Source organism: Oryx dammah, unplaced genomic scaffold, assembly GCF_014754425.2.
Source record: "Oryx dammah isolate SB20612 unplaced genomic scaffold, SCBI_Odam_1.1 HiC_scaffold_17, whole genome shotgun sequence".
Classification (NCBI taxonomy): Eukaryota; Metazoa; Chordata; class Mammalia; order Artiodactyla; family Bovidae; genus Oryx; species Oryx dammah.
Window position 1 is genome coordinate 709,703 of NW_024070201.1, and position 17,908 is coordinate 727,610.

Sequence of the window (17,908 nt, forward strand, 5' to 3'; positions counted from 1 at the left end):
TTTTTTTTTTTCCTCTATTTCTTGCATTGATAGCTAAGGAAGGCTTTCTTATCTCTTCTTGCTATTCTTTGGAACTCTGCATTCAGATGCTTATATCTTTCCTTTACTCCTTTGCTTTTCACTTCTTTTCTTTTCACAGCTATTTGTAAGGCCTCCCCAGACAGCCATTTTACTTTTTTGCATTTCTTTTCCATGTAGATGATCTTGATCCCTGTCTCCTGTACAATGTCATGAACCTCCATCCATAGTTCATCAGGCACTCTATCAGATCTAGTCCCTTAAATGTATTTCTCACTTCCACTGTATAATCATAAGGGATTTGATTTAGGTCATACCTGAATGGTCTAGTGGTTTTCCCTACTTTCTTCAATTTAAGTCTGAATTTGGCAATAAGGAGTTCCTGATCTGAGCCACAGTCAGCTCCTGGTCTTGTTTTTGCTGATTTTATAGAGCTTCTCCATCTTTGGCTGCAAAGAATATAATCAATCTGATTTCAGTGTTGACCATCTGGTATGTCCATGTGTAGAGTGTTCTCTTGTGTTTTTGGAAGAGTGTGTTTGCTATGACCAGTGCATTCTCTTGGTAAAACTCTATTAGCCTTTTCCCTGCTTCATTCCATAGTCCAAGGTCAAATTTGCCTATTACTCCAGGTGTTTCTTGACTTCCTATTTTTGTATTCTAGTCCCTGATAATGGAAAGGACATCTTTTTTGAGTGTTAGTTCTAAAAGGAACTCTTTAGATAGTTTCAAATCCTCATTCTTCGGAGTTCTCTAGAAGGTTTCAAATCCTCATTCAACCTTTTACATTGCTATCACAAATATTATTATTATAGCACTTTAATATTGGATTGTCCTATCAATCTAGGTTTTGTCACGTGGTTTCAGTTTTATTAAACTCTTTTCTTTCATGACATGTTACTCACAGTTACATATTATGTGAAGCCAATGAGAATTATGTACAAATTATTTTCTTCTTATTAATGCAATTATATTTTAACATTGTAAGTATTATTCTACATAATAATATTTCTGAGTTTAATTGATTTAAATATATTTACAAAATATTTTCATACACTGATGTTTCTGTTCATGGATGTTTGTAATGGGCTTATAGTTGGTGATATCAAACAGTTCATTCTGCTTTAATTATAAAAGAGTAATTTAATATAAGAATCCTGGTCCAGGATTTAGTGCTCTGGTTTCTAAATTCCCCTTGGCAAATTGAATTCTTATTCTTTGTCTTATATTTCTTTGCTATGAATTGTGAATACCATTGCTTATTTCTCTATACCATATGGATTTATACAATTAAATTTAAATGACTGAAATAGATGATTTAATCTTTAAATATAATTAAATAAGAGAACTATTTTCATTAACACCTTGTTAATCTAAATCCAGGATTGTCAAAAAAAAAAAAAAAACAACTGTTTTGATAAGTACTGGTATGAAAACTTCATCTGGTTGAAGTTCCAATAGTATAATAGGATTCATGGTTATCCATTAATGTACATCTGAAAAAAATATTTAAAAATTATAATTTGGACTCTGTGGGAGAGGGAGAGGGTGGGATGATTTGGGAGAATGGCATTGAAACATGTATACTATCATGTAAGAAATGAATCGCCAGTCTAAGTTCGATGCAGGATACAGGAGGCTTGGGGTTGATGCACTGGGATGACCCAAAGAGATGGTATGGGGAGGGAGGTGGGAGGGGGATTCAGGATTGGGAACACATGTACACCCGTGGTGGATTCATGTTAATGTATGGCAAAACAAATACAGTATTGTAAAGTAAAATAAAGTAAAAAAAATAATAAAATAAAATAATAATTTGCATAAGCATAGATCAATCAGAACAAATTATTATAATAAAAATTAAAAATAGGCCGGGCGGTCCTAAGATGGTGGAGGAATAGGAAGGGAAGACCACTTTCTCCCTCACAAATTCCTCAAAAGATCATTTCAACGTGGAGCAAACTCCACAAAACAACCTCTGAATGCAGGCAGAGGACATCAGGCAACCAAAAAAGCAGATCATTGTCTTCAAAACCAGGTAGGAAAAAATATAAAAGACGAGAAAAGAGACAAAGGAGGTGGGGAGGGAGCTCCGTCCCGGGAAGGGAAGCCCGTCCCGGGAAGGGAATTCTAAGAAGAGAGGTTTCCAAACACAAGGAAACACTCTACCTGCCGAGTCTAAGGCGAGCCTTGGAAACACAGAGGGCAACATAACAGGAAGGAAAAACGAATAAATAATTAAAACCAACAGATTACGAGCCCAACAGTAACTCCCCCAGCGGAAAAGCCGCGCAGACGCCTGCAGCTGCCGCTAGCAAGTGGGGGCAGGGCAGGGAAGCACGGGAGCCGCGGGCTGCCGCGCTCGGTAAGAAGCGGGCAGAAACGCCCCACGCGTAACCAGAGCGAACGAACTTGGGCGAGCAAACCAGGCTGGGGGATAGCTACCACGCGAAAAGCGCGAACATAAGACCCCGCCAGGACCGCACATAGAACAAAGGACTGAACGGAAATAGCCGGCTGCAGACCATCCCCCGCCGGGGACAGGCAGCCAGAGCTGTAAGGGCTGGAAAGGGGCAATCGCAGCCCCGGAGAGACTACCTAAAAAGTGGGAGGCAGTCTTCTTTGCTGAGACTTCAGGGGATGCAGGACAGTCACCACCCGCCTCACAAGGAGCGCCAGCAGTACACCCAGAAAACTGAGCAGTAGAAACAGAGAAGGGGACAAGTCCCGGCGACCGCGCCGCCAAGCTCCCGCGCTCGCCAAGCTCCCGAGCTGCTCGGACCCGGGAGGGGCGCAGAGCGCAGTCCCAAACAAGTTTGTGCCTCTGAGGGTTACCTGGGCGCCAAAACCGAGCGGCTTGGACCGGGGAGGTGCGCGAAGCCTGGGGCCGGCCTCGGATGGTTCCTGGCTGAGCTCCGTGGAGCCGGAGCGGTTTGTGCGTCGTGGGGGGAGACAGGTCCAGCGGGGTTGAGACGCTGTGTGCCCACGACAGTGCTATTTGTTTGCAGCATCCCCCCCTCCCCACTGCGCGACTGAACTAGTGAGCCTAATAAAAAAAAAAAAAAAAGGGTCCACCACCGCCCCCATGTGTCAGGACGGAATTCAGACCCTGAAGAGACCAGCAAACAGAAGCTAAACAGAGGGAAACGCCTTGGAAGTGACCAACACGGCCCACAACATCAGAGAAGGCCCAGATATATCTTCACAATTTTTACAATCATTCCTTTTTTTTTTTTTTTTTGCCTTTTTTTTTTGTTTTTTGCTTTCTTTTTTTTTTTTCTCTCAAACTTTTTTTTAACTGTTAAGTCTTCTATTTCTCCACTTTATATTTCTATAACTATTACTTTTCAAAAAAAAAAAAAGACTCTACTTTTTTAAAGCAAACACCATATATAGCCTTCGCGTGGTTGTTGTTGGTATTTCTTTTTTAATCTTGGGTTTTTTTTTTTTTTAATTTTTATTTTTTCTTATATATATATTTTTTCCCTATTTCTTTTTCTTAATATTATTATTATTTTTTAATCTTTACTCTTTTTTTTCTTTCTTCCTTCTGCTTCGTCTCTTTAACATTGTATTTCTGAAAATCTAACCTCTACTCTAGGTTTTTAATCTTTGCTTTTCGGTTTTTGTTGTCAATCTTGTACATTTCATAACCCAATCTTACCTGACAGTGAGATTACTGGCTTGACCACTCTCTCCTCCTTTTGGACTCTCCTTTTTCTCCACCAGGTGGCCTCTGTCTCTCCCCCCCTCCCCCCATCTCTTCTATATCCAACTCTGTGATTCTCTGTGTGTTCTAGATGGTGGAGAGCACCTAAGGAACTGATTACTGGCTGGACCTGTCTCTCTCCTTTTCATTCCTCTCTCTTACCCTCCTGGCCACCTCTGTCTACTTCCTCTCTCTCGTCTCCCCTGTATAACTCCGTAAATACCGCTGAGAGGTCCAGACTAAGGAGCGCACATAAGGAAGTGACTATTGACTAGCTTGCTCTCTCCTCTTTTGTTCTCACCGCATTTCATTCCAGTCACCTCTAACTACCCCCTCCCTCTTCTCTTCTCCATGTAACCCAGTGAACCTCTCTGGGTGCCCCTCAATGTGGAGAAACCTTTCATCTTTAGCCTAGATACTATATCATTGGTGCTGTATAGATGGAGAAGTCTAGAGACCACTGTAAAAATAAAACCGAAAACCAGAAGCAGGAGGCTTAAGTCCAAAGCTTGAGAACATCAGAGAACTCCTGAATTCAGGGAACATTAAGCAATAGGAGCTCATCAAATGCCTCCAAACCTACACTGAAACAAAGCTCCACCCAAGGGCCAACAAGTTCCAGAGCAAGACATATCACACAAATTCTCCAGCAACACAGGAACACACCCCTGAGCCTCAATATACAGGCAGTTCAAAGTTACTCCAAAACTTTAGACGTCTCATAACCCATTACTGGTCACTCCACTGCACTCCAGAGAGAAGAAGCCCAGCTCCACCCACCAGACCTCCAACACAAGCCTCCCTAACCAGGAAACCTTGACAAGCCACTGATACAACCCCACCCACAGTGAGGAAGCTCCACAATAAAGAGAACTCCACAAATTACCAGAATATAAAAAGGCCATTCCAAACGCAGCAATATAACCAAGATGAAGAGACAGAGGAATACCCAACAGGTAAAGGAGCAGGAGAAATGCCCACCAAATCAGACAAAAGAGGAAGAGATAGGGAATCTACCTGAGAAAGAATTCCGAATATTGATAGTGAAAATGATCCAAAATCTTGAAGTCAAAATGGAATCACAGATAAATACCCTAGAGACAAGGATTGAGAAGATGCAAGAAAGGTTCAACAAGACCTAGAAGAAATAAAAAAGAGTCAATATACAATGAATAATGCAATAAATGAGATCAGAAAAACTCTGGAGGCAACAAATAATAGAATAACGGAGGCAGAAGATAGGATTAGTGAAATAGAAGACAGAATGGTAGAAATAAATGAATCAGAGAGGAAAAAGAAAAACAAATTAAAAGAAATGAGGACAATCTCAGAGACCTCCAGGACAATATGAAACGCTCCAACATTCGAATTATAGGAGTCCCAGAAGAAGAAGACAAAAAGAAAGACCATGAGAAAATCCTTGAGGAGATAATAGTTGAAAACTTCCCTAAAATGGGGAAGGAAATAATCACCCAAGTCCAAGAAACCCAGAGAGTCCCAAATAGGATAAACCCAAGGCGAAACACCCCAAGACACATATTAATCAAATTAACAAAGATCAAACACAAAGAACAACTATTAAAAGCAGCAAGGGAAAAACAACAAATAACACACAAGGGGATTCCCATAAGGATAACAGCTGATCTCTCAATAGAAACTCTTCAGGCCAGGAGGGAATGGCAAGACATACTTAAAGTGATGAAAGAAAATAACCTACAGCCCAGATTACTATACCCAGCAAGGATCTCATTCAAATACGAAGGAGAAATCAAAAGCTTTACAGACAAGCAAAAGCTGAGAGAATTCAGCACCACCAAACCAGCTCTCCAACAAATTCTAAAGGATATTCTCTAGACAGGAAACACAAAAAGGGAGTATAAACCCGAACCCAAAATATTAAAACAAATGGCAACGGGATCATACTTATCAATAATCACCTTAAACGTAAATGGATTGAATGCCCCAACCAAAAGGCAAAGACTGGCTGATTGGATACAAAAACAAGAACCCTCTATATGCTGCTTACAAGAGACCCACCTCAAAACAAGGGACACATACAGACTGAAAGTGAAGGGTTGGAAAAAGATATTCCATGCAAATAGAGACCAAAAGAAAGCAGGAGTGGCAATACTCATATCCGATAAAATAGACTTTAAAACAAAGGCTGTGAAAAGAGACAAAGAAGGCCACTACATAATGATCAAAGGATCAATCCAAGAAGAAGATATAACAATTATAAATATATATGCACCCAATATAGGAGCACCGCAATATGTAGGACAAATGCTAACAAGTATGAAAGGGGAAATTAACAACAACACAATAATAGTGGGAGACTTTAATACCCCACTCACACATATGGACGGATCAATTAAACAGAAAATTAACAAAGAAACGCAAACTTTAAATGATACATTAGACCAGTTAGACCTAATTGATATCTATAGGACATTTCACCCCAAAACAATGAATTTCACCTTTTTCTCAAGTGCTCATGGAACCTTCTCCAGGATAGATCACATCCTGGGCCATAAATATAACCTTGATAAATTCAAAAAAATCGAAATCATTCCAAGCATCTTTTCTGACCATAATGCACTAAGATTAGATCTCAATTACAGGAGGAAACCTATTAAAAATTCCAACATATGGAGGCTGAACAACACGCTTCTGAATAACCAACAAATCACAGAAGAAATCAAAAAAGAAATCAAAATATGCATAGAAACTAATGAAAATGAAAACACAACAACCCAAAACCTGTGGGACACTATAAAAGCAGTGCTAAGAGGAAAGTTCATAGCAATACAGGCATACCTCAAGAAACAAGAAAAAAGTCAAATAAATAACCTAACTCTACACCTAAAGCAACTAGAAAAGGAAGAATTAGAGAACCCCAGAGTTAGCAGAAGGAAAGAAATCTTAAAAATTAGGGCAGAAATAAATGCAAAAGAAACAAAAGAGACCATAGCAAAAATCAACAAAGCCAAAAGCTGGTTCTTTGAAAGGATAAATAAAATTGACAGACCATTAGCCAGACTCATCAAGAAGCAAAGAGAGAAAAATCAAATCAATAAAATTAGAAATGAAAATGGAGAGATCACAACAGACAACTCAGAAATACAAAGGATCATAAGAGACTACTATCAGCAATTATATGCCAATAAAATGGACAACCTGGAAGAAATGGACAAATTCTTAGAAAAATACAATTTTCCAAAACTAAACCAGGAAGAAATAGACAATCTTAACAGACCCATCACAAGCACGGAAATTGAAACTGTAATCAGAAATCTTCCAGCAAACAAAAGCCCAGGTCCAGACGGCTTCACAGCTGAATTCTACCAAAAATTTCGAGAAGAGTTAACACCTATCCTACTCAAACTCTTCCAGAAAATTGCAGAGGAAGGGAAACTTCCAAACTCATTCTATGAGGCCACCATCACCCTAATACCAAAACCTGACAAAGATACTACAAAAAAGGAAAACTACAGGCCAATATCACTGATGAACATAGATGCAAAAATCCTCAACAAAATTCTAGCAATCAGAATCCAACAACACATTAAAAAGATCATACACCATGACCAAGTGGGCTTTATCCCAGGGATGCAAGGATTCTTCAACATCCGCAAATCAATCAATGTAATTCACCACATTAACAAATTGAAAAATAAAAACCATATGATTATCTCAATAGATGCAGAGAAGGCCTTTGACAAAATTCAACATCCATTTATGATAAAAACTCTCCAGAAAGCAGGAATAGAAGGAACATACCTCAACATAATAAAAGCTATATATGACAAACCCACAGCAAACATTATCCTCAATGGTGAAAAATTGAAAGCATTTCCCCTAAAGTCAGGAACAAGACAAGGGTGCCCACTTTCACCACTACTATTCAACATAGTTCTGGAAGTTTTAGCCACAGCAATCAGAGCAGAAAAAGAAATAAAAGGAATCCAAATTGGAAAAGAAGAAGTAAAACTCTCACTGTTTGCAGATGACATGATCCTCTACATAGAAAACACTAAAGACTCTACCAGAAAATTACTAGAGCTAATTAATGAATATAGTAAAGTTGCAGGATATAAAATCAACACACAGAAATCCCTTGCATTCGTATACACTAATAATGAGAAAGTAGAAGAAGAAATTAAGGAAACAATTCCATTCACCATTGCAACAAAAAGAATAAAATACTTAGGAATATATCTACCTAAAGAAACTAAAGACCTATATACAGAAAACTTTAAAACACTGATGAAAGAAATCAAAGAGGACACTAATAGATGGAGAAATATACCATGCTCATGGATCGGAAGAATCAATATAGTGAAAATGAGTATATTACCCAAAGCAATCTACAAATTCAATGCAATCCCTATCAAGATACCGGCGATATTTTTCACAGAACTAGAACAAATAATTTCAAGATTTGTATGGAAATACAAAAAACCACGAATAGCCAAAGCAATCTTGAGAAAGAAGGATGGAACTGGAGGAATCAATTTGCCTGACTTCAGGCTCTACTACAAAGCCACAGTCATCAAGACAGTATGGTATTGGCACAAAGACAGACATATAGATCAATGGAACAAAATAGAAAGCCCAGAGATAAATCCACATACATATGGACACCTTATCTTTGACAAAGGAGGCAAGAATATACAATGGAGTAAAGACAATCTCTTTAACAAGTGGTGCTGGGAAAACTGGTCAACCACTTGTAAAAGAATGAAGCTAGATCACTTTCTAACACCGCACACAAAGATAAACTCAAAATGGATTAAAGATCTAAATGTAAGACCAGAAACTATAAAACTCTTAGAGGAGAACATAGGCAAAACACTCTCTGACATAAACCACAGCAGGATCCTCTATGATCCACCTCCCAGAATTCTGGAAATAAAAGCAAAAATAAACAAATGGGATCTAATTAAAATTAAAAGCTTCTGCACGACAAAGGAAAACATAAGCAAAGTGAAAAGACAGCCTTCCGAATGGGAGAAAATAATAGCAAATGAAGCAACTGACAAACAACTAATCTCAAAAATATACAAGCAACTCCTGCAGCTCAATTCCAGAAAAATAAACGACCCAATAAAAAAATGGGCCAAAGAACTAAATAGACATTTCTCCAAAGAAGACATACGGAAGGCTAACAAACACATGAAAAGATGCTCAACATCACTCATTATAAGAGAAATGCAAATCAAAACCACAATGAGGTACCACTTCACACCAGTCAGAATGTCTGCGATCCAAAAATCTGCAAGCAATAAATGCTGGAGAGGGTGTGGAGAGAAGGGAACCCTCCTACACTGTTGGTGGGAGTGCAAACTAGTACAGCCACTATGGAGAACAGTGTGGAGATTCCTTAAAAAATTGCAAATAGAAATGCCTTATGACCCAGCAATCCCACTGTTGGGCATACACACAGAGGAAACCAGAATTGAAAGAAACACATGTACCCCAATGTTCATCGCAGCACTGTTTATAATAGCTAGGACATGGAAACAACCTAGATGTCCATCAGTAGATGAATGGATAAGAAAGCTGTGGTACATATACACAATGGAGTATTACTCAGCCATTAAAAAGAATACATTTGAATCAGTTCTGATGAGATGGATGAAACTGGAGCCGATTATACAGAGTGAAGTGAGCCAGAAAGAAAAACACCAATACAGTATACTAACACATATATATGGAATTTAGGAAGATGGCAATGATGACCCTGTATGCAGGACAGCAAAAGAGACACAGATGTGTATAGCGGACTTTTGGACTCAGAGGGAGAGGGAGAGGGTGTGATGATTTGGGAGAATGGCATTGAAACATGTATAATAACATGTAAGAATCGAAATACCAGTCTATGTCTGATGCAGGATATGACACGCTTGGGGCTGACGCGCGGGGATGACCCAGAGAGATGTTGTGGGGAGGGGGGTGGGAGGGGGGTTCATGTTTGGGAACGCATGTACACCTGTGGTGGATTCATGTCAATCTATGCCAAAACCAATACAGAATTGTAAAGTAAAAATTAAAAATAAATAAATAAATTTAAAAAAAAAAAAATAAAAAAATAAAAATAAGTAAATAAATTTAAAAAAAAATAAAAAAAAATAAAAAAATAAAAATAAAAAAATAATAATAATATGATTGTCTACTGAATTCTTATTTTGTATAATATTAAATATTAAGGCTTCATAATAAACTCAACGATTTTCCAATACCGAATTTCACAAGTGGTCAATTTTTTTTCTCTAGTCTTAGGAGTTTGTCTACATATAGACTTCATGTGAAAGTTAAAAATTAAAGATGAGAGACATACAGGTTCTCTATTGTTCAGTTAACTTATATGAAACAATTGGTTATTGGCAAGATCTACTAATGATGATGCAATACTGCTGAGGTCCTATTAGTCATAGCTAAGAAACCTTATAGAATTCACCTGTGTGCAGGACATGCAGTACTTTTAAGGCTATCCAAAGGCACCATTTTTAAGTCAACAAAGATACTTATTGTAGCTGAGCTAGTTGGAATTTTGAAATCTTAGTACTTTACTTCTTTCTTGGTTTACTAACAACTGCTTGGGGCCCTGGCCATGAACCTATGTCAGGCAAGTTCATAGGTAAGTTTTTTTTTTTTTTTTGCCCCAAGAAATCTCATAATTAGAAACTCTCGGGTTTAAATTGACCTTGAAATCATATAATCACCACTCATCCATACTGATATGACATTTAAATTGCTTTTTCAGCTTACAAAACATCAAGAAAGATAGACTCAAATAATACTATCAATTTATAAGTAAAAATAATTTTAGTTCTTATTTCTTATGACACATTTACATTAGAATAATAATAAAGTTAGAATTAAATTAGAATAATTATGCGAATCAAATTTGTATCAAAATTTTCTCCATTTATGTTACAACTCATGTAAGTTTCAATAATACTGTACAAGTTTTTAAAATATCTTTTAAAACCTACATATTACTCAAAGAGACATACTATATTTTAATTATCCATTTCTCCACTGTTGAACATTTTATTTCATTCTCAAGTTTCCCAGAGCTCTGAAAAATTGTGTAGAATATAACTGTAAATAACAATTTTTCACTGTTAAAAATATTTACCATTAGAGTGTATTCCTTGAAAGACTATTGTTGAGTGAAATAAACGTGAAAAAGTTATTTCTTCATCATTATTTCTAAACCTTATTGATAACATCTAACTGTTACTTCTTTATAACTTTTTGTGCTCCCTTGTGGGGTCTTACTTTAGAATAAGGAAATAAAATGAAGCCATTGCACTTTGCTTCCACACAGATATAAAATCTTCATCTTGGATAACTAAAAAAAATAGAGATATTCATCCATTTATTTTTGAAAACAAAAATTTATTTTTCACAGAATGCATTTTAATCTATTTATGTTTTCTCTTGTCCTTTCTTTGCAAAATTTCTGGCAAGTTTCCCATCCCATTAGTCATCCAGTAGCCTTTAACCAGGAAGGATGGATGACTGACATTATAGTAAGATGGGAGAAGGAGACGTAGGAATCATGTAGCAGAAACATAAAGCAGTGAGAAGGTCAGCATATCGTGGATGGATGACCTGCGGCTGTTTGGTAATGAACCATCAGTAGTAAGCATAACTAAAAGGAAAATACCTCGCGACAGTGTGAGGAAAAAATCTCGTGACAGTGTGTGGAAAAACGTATGTTTATATACACTGTTTTGGTCCAAGAAATATTTGTTGAATGTGTGAGCTTGTAATAGGTACTCCCTGATATTTCAGTTGGTAAAGAATGTGCCAGGAATGCAGGAGACCATGGTTGAATTCCTGGTTCAAAAAGGTCTTCTGGAGAAGGGATATGTTACCCACTGCAGTATTCTTGGGCTTCCCTTGTGGCTCAGATGGTAAAGAACCCACCTGCAATGCAAGAGACCTGGGTTCGATCCCTGGGTTGGGAAGATCCCCTGAAGAAGGGAAATGCTACACCCCTCCAGTATTCTGACCTGGAGAATTTCATGGAATGTATAGGTCGGGCCTAGATAATTCAATGGACTGTATAGTCCATGGGTCGCAAAAAGTTGGACATGACTGAGCAACTTTCATTTTCACTTTTTTTTCTCACTTATTTCTGTTCAGTTCAGTTCAGTCCCTCAGTCGTGTCCAACTCTTTGTGACCCCATGAATCACAGCATGCCAGGCCTCCCTGTCCATCACCATATCCCGGAGTTCACTCAGACTCACGTCCGTCACGAACTTCCATGATGCCATCCAGCCATCTCATCCTCGGTCGTCCCTTTCTCCTCCTGCCCTCAATCCCTCCCAGCATCAGAGTCTTTTCCAGTGAGTCAACTCTTCGCATGAGGTGGCCAAAGTACTGGAGCTTCAGCTTTAGCATCATTCCTTTCAAAGAAATCCTAGGGTTGATCTCCTTCAGAATGGACTGGTTGGATCTCCCTGCAGTCCAAGGGACTCTCAAGAGTCTTCTCCAACACAACAGTTCAAAAGCATCAATTCTTCAGCACTCAGCCTTCTTCACAGTCCAACTCTCACATCCATACATGACCACAGGAAAAACCATAGCCTTGGCTAGACAGAACTTAGTCGGCAAAGCAATGTTTCTGCTTTTGAATATACTATCTAGCTTGGTCATAACTTTTCTTCCAAGGAGTAAGTGTCTTTTAATTTCATGGCTGCAATCACCATCTGCAGGGATTTTGGAGCCCCAAAAAATAAAGTCTGACACCATTTCCACTGTTTCCCCATCTATTTCCCAAGAAGTGTTGGGACCGGATGTCATGATCTTCGTTTTCTGAATGTTGAGCTTTAAGCCAACTTTTTCACTCTCCTCTTTCACTTTTATCAAGAGGACTTGTAGCTCCTCTTCACTTTCTGCCATAAGGGTGGTGTCATCTGCATATCTGAGGTTATTGATATTTCTCCCAGCAATCTTGATTCCAGCTTGTGTTTCTTGCAGTCCATCATTTCTCATGATGTACTCTGCATAGAAGTTAAATAAGCAGGGTGACAATGTACAGCCTTAATGTACTCCTTTTCCGATTTGGAACCAGTCTGTTGTTCCATGTCCATTTCTAACTGTTGCTTCCTGACCTGCATACAGATTTCTCAAGAGGCAGGTTAGGTGGTCTGGTATTCCCATCTCTTTCAGAATTTTCCACAGTTTCTTGTGATCCACACAGTCAAAGGCTTTGGCATAGTCAATAAAGCAGAAATAGATGTTTTTCTGGAACTCTTTTGCCTTTTCCATGATCCAGCAGATGTTGGCAATATGATCTCTGGTTCCTCTGCCTTTTCTAAAAGCAGCTTGAACATCAGGGAGTTCACGGTTCACCTATTGCTGAAGCCTGGCTTGGAGAATTTTGAGCATTACTTTACTAGCATGTGAGATGAGTGCAATTGTGAGGTATTTTGAACATTCTTTGGCATTGCCTTTCTTTGGAATTGGAATGAAAAACTATTTCTTATAGGCAATTAAAATTTTTCATACTATCATGCTACAGTGTGCCACAAACTAAATTTTAGGCGTTCACCTTCCTTTCAAATGTTTATTTCTGTTTCTCATCAGTTCAATTCAGTTGCTCAATTGTGTCCCCGTGTTTGTGACCCCATGAACTGCAGCACGCAGGCCCTCCCTGTCCATCACCAACTCCCGGAGTTTACCCAAACTCATGTCCATTGAGTCGGTGATGCCATCCAACCAACTCATCCTCTGTCGTCCCCTTCTCCTCCTGCCCTCAATCTTTCCCAGAATCAGGGTCTTTTCAAATCAGTCAGCTCTTCACATTTGGGGGCTAAGGTATTGGAGCTTCAGCTTCAGCATGAGTCCTTCCAGTGCACACCCAGGACTGATCTCCTTTAGGATGGACTGGTTGGATCTCCTTGCAGTCCAAGGGACTCTCAAGAGTCTTCTCCAACACCACAGTTCAAAAGGATCAATTCTTTGGCACTCAGCTTACTTTATAGTTCAACTCTCACATCCATACATGACTACTGGAAAAACCATAGCCTTGACTAGGTGGACCTTTGTTGGCAAAGTAATGTCTCTGCTTTTTAATATACTGTCTAGGTTGGTCATAACTTTCTTTCCAAGGAGTAAACATCTTTTAATTTCATGACCGCAATCACCATCTGCAGTGATTTTGGAGCCCCTCAAAATAAAGTCAGCCAATGTTTCCCCATCTATTTGCCATGAAGTGATGGGACCAGATGCCATGATCTTAGTTTTCTGAATGTTGAGTTTTAAGCCAACTTTTTCACTTTCCAGCATGAAAAAAAAAAAAGAGCACTTGAAATCCTTCTATGTTCATGGTCAGGGGAAGCAGTAATAATTTCCCCATGCATGTTAGTCTCTTTGAAGCACCATGACTATAGACAGCCAGGCTTCTCTGTCCATGGGATTCTACAGGCAAGAACACTAGAGAGTGTTGCCATTTTCTCATTCAGGGGATCCTCCTGACCCAGGGATTGAACCCAGGTCTTCCGTATTTCAGGCAGATCCTTTACCAGCTGAGCCACCAGGGAAGCCCTATTTGTCATGGTGAATGGCAATTTATCAAACATTTGCTCATCACCTAATAGGTTTCAGGCACTGAAGCCATAGTAGCAGATTCTATGGTAAGAACCCCAAGTGGTGCTAGTAATGAAGAACCCTCCTGCCAATCCAGGAGACATAAGAGATGCGAGTTCAGTCCCTGGATTGGGAAAATCTCCTGGAGAAGGGCATGTCAACCCACTCTAGTATTCTTGCCTGGAGAATTCCATGGACAGGGGAGCCTGGTGAGCTATAGTCCATACAGTCACAAAGAGTTAGACACGACTGAAGTGACTTAGAAGAAGGCAATGGCACCCCACTCCAGTACTCTTGCCTGGAAAATCCCATGGATGGAGGAGCCTGGTAGGCTGCAGTCCATGGGATTGCTAAGAGTTGGGCACAACTCAGCGACTTCACTTTCGCTTTTCACTTTCATGCATTGGAGAAGGAAATGGCAACCCACTCCAGTGTTCTTGCCTGGAGAATCCCAGAGACAGTGGGCCCCCATCTATGGGGTCACACAGAGTCAGACACGACTGAAGAGACTTAGCAGCAGCAGCAGCAGCAGAAGTGACTTAGCGTGCAGGCGCACATGCTAAGAGTGGAAACAGAACTGAAAAGCTTCTGTGTTCTTAATGGTTCATCAGTGACATATGTATTTCCCTATGTTGCCTTCTTATGATAGATACTTGTTGATGGTATGTTTCTTTCCATAGTTAGAGCTGACGGTTCAAATGTAAATTCACATGGAATAGAAAGTAACTCTTATCTATGTGTAACACTTCTTAACTTACAAGATACATCTGAGAATTATAATTTGTAAGCTTATGGACAGAGAAGAGGGCTCATGAAGCACTGAGATGACTTTGCAAAATCGCTTTGAGCTAAAATAATAGAAGAATCTAGATCTCATGTAGAAAGAACACTGATTTCTCAATAAATTACACACCAAACATTGCTATATGGATGTTTAACAGGTGACAGGTGCTAGGTGTCTGTAGAGATGGAAATCATCTTGGAAAAAATTTTTAAAAGGCTTGAAACAAGAACTGAGAGAAAAGTGACAAAGACATGATCCACAGTAAAATAATAATTCTTTCTTTGTTGTAAGAAATTCAGATCAAATTTCTTTTTCTTTTTAACATTTTATTTTTTTTTCTTTTTCTTATTTATTTATTTATTTATTTTTTATTTTACTTTACAATTCTGTATTGGTTTTGCCATACATTAACATGAATCCACCACGGGTAACGCATGTACACTCACAGATCAAATTTCTTTCATGGTTAATCGATATTATATTTTTTTTACTTATTTATAGATAATTCAGGACATAGGAAGGTGTTACTTGCTGAATAAATGTCCTCACACCTCCCAACAATGTGACTGAATTTGTTCTCTTGGGACTCACACAGAATCCACACTTGCAGAAAATGCTCTTCATTGTCTTTTTGCTCATTTTCTTGTTTTACCGTGTTGGCCAACCTGCTCATCGTCAGCACCATCTCCTTCAGCCCCACACTTTCAGCTTTTTGTACTTCTTTCTCACCCACTTGTCCTTCATAGATGGCATCTGCACCTCTGTCACCACCCCCAAACTGGTCACTGACCTGCTGCACCAGAGGCTAACCATCTCCTAGAGTGGCTGCCTGATTCAGAATTTTCTGGAACACATAATGGGAGTTCAGAGATCATCCTTCTCATTTCCATGTCCTATGACCACTACATGGCCACCTGCTAGCCTCTGCACTACACGACCATCATGAGACAGGGGCTCTGCAAGCTCCTTGTGGTGGTGGCCTGGATTGGGGGCATCCTGCATGCCACCATGCAGATTCTTATCAACTTGACTTCTGTGGTCCCGACATCACTGATCACTCCATGTGTGACTTTTTCTCACTGTTGGAACTCTCCTGCAGTAACATCAACAAGCTTGCCATCATGGTGGCAGCTAACACTGCAGGAATGTGCTTAGTTGTTTTTTTTTTTTTTTAATCATGCTCCTCATCTCCTACACAGGCATCCTGTGCTCCCTAAAATCCTATGGCTCTGAAGCACGACACAAAGCCCTCTCTACATTTGGCTCCCATTTCATGGTAGTGGTGCTCTTTTTTGGTCCCTGTATATTCACCTATATGCATCCAGTGGTCACCTACCCTGTGGACAAATTTGTGGTTATGTTCTTTGCAATCCTCACTCCCATGTTAAATCGTATCATTTACACAGTGAGAAACACAGTGGTGAAAAATGCCATGAGGAGTTTGTTGAAGAGCAGAGTGACTTAGGCTGTTCATGGAGCCAAGAAAGTGATTGTTTATTTACATTCAGAGGGCTATACCTGTTGTAAAGTGTGAAAGAAAATTAAGAAATTTTGTAGATTATTAAAAGAGAGAGAGAGAGATCTAGGAACTTACATTTGTTGTTTTTTTAATCTTGGCTAGGCATTATTTTAAGCATACTGATATTTTAATGTACACTGCCAAAGTTTCAGTGTTCATAGATTCAGAATAGGCAATGAAAAGAACATTAAATCCACAGTTTGATGATTGTAGAGTAAGAAATTTTTCTCCAGAGTCTTACTGCTGCTTTTTCAGATTTCTAATATATGTTACTTTGATGAAATTGGCTTGTCCATAGGACCTTAATCTCATTTTTTTTCAATTTTTACTTACCCTGTGGTAAAGCAAACATTGGATAGAAATATTGGATCAATCCATGGTGAAGAGGGAGTTGAATGAGGGAATAATAGCTAATTTTTCCTCTGCACTATGGATTTATCCAAAGCAAAATGAGTGTCACTGACTAAAGAAGGAGATAATATTTTACAATATATCTCTAATTATCTTTTTAATAGAGAAGATAAAGCAGAAATTTTGAAATTACTCTTAATTTGCTCTCTTTTTCTTAAATATTCCTAGGTCTCACATTTTTTATTGAATATAAAGAAAACATTTTCATTTTTTATACCGACTTGAGGAACCATTTAAAACAAGATTAATATCTCTTGCAAATCTCAATAGAAAAGCATATGGTCAATTTCCAAAGCTGTTGCTCTGTAGATCTAATTCATATAAGTACATTATGTTAAACTCTTATTATCTACCAGGCACATTCACTTCAGTTGATTTATCCACAACCAAAACCAGTTGTTTCATTATCATTTTTCCCAATTTACAGAGAAGCAGGTTGAAGCCAAGACAGGTTTATTGATTTACTTGCTTCACATCACACATGCTTCTCCCGTAAAGGATATCCAGGACCTATAACTCTAGAATCAAATTCCTTTTCAAACTTTCAGCCTAGGGCTTCTAACTCAGTTTCTTTCAAATGAGTTGTCTGTGGTATGTTTTTTCATGTAGATAAGAAAATTATCTGTGATCTTAATGATTTACCTCTTTTGTGAAGATGGTGTTAATGTGTTGTAGCTTTGTCTCATGTGTTATAATATACTTCAGCAGTACTTTAGTAATTTTTTGAAAGCTCAAGTTATACCACTTCACTTTTACAAAGAAACATTAGCATGGTAATGGTAATCTAAAATGGAAAAGAATCTCAAATAGAATATATATATATATATATATATACATACATATATATGTATAAATAAA

At 38.6% G+C, this 17,908-nt stretch overlaps 1 pseudogene; it reads left to right on the forward strand.

Moving 5' to 3' along the window:
- Positions 1 to 15,658: 15,658 nt before the first annotated feature.
- LOC120876071 lies at positions 15,659 to 16,585 on the forward strand (annotated as a pseudogene).
- The last annotated feature ends 1,323 nt before the right edge of the window (positions 16,586 to 17,908 follow it).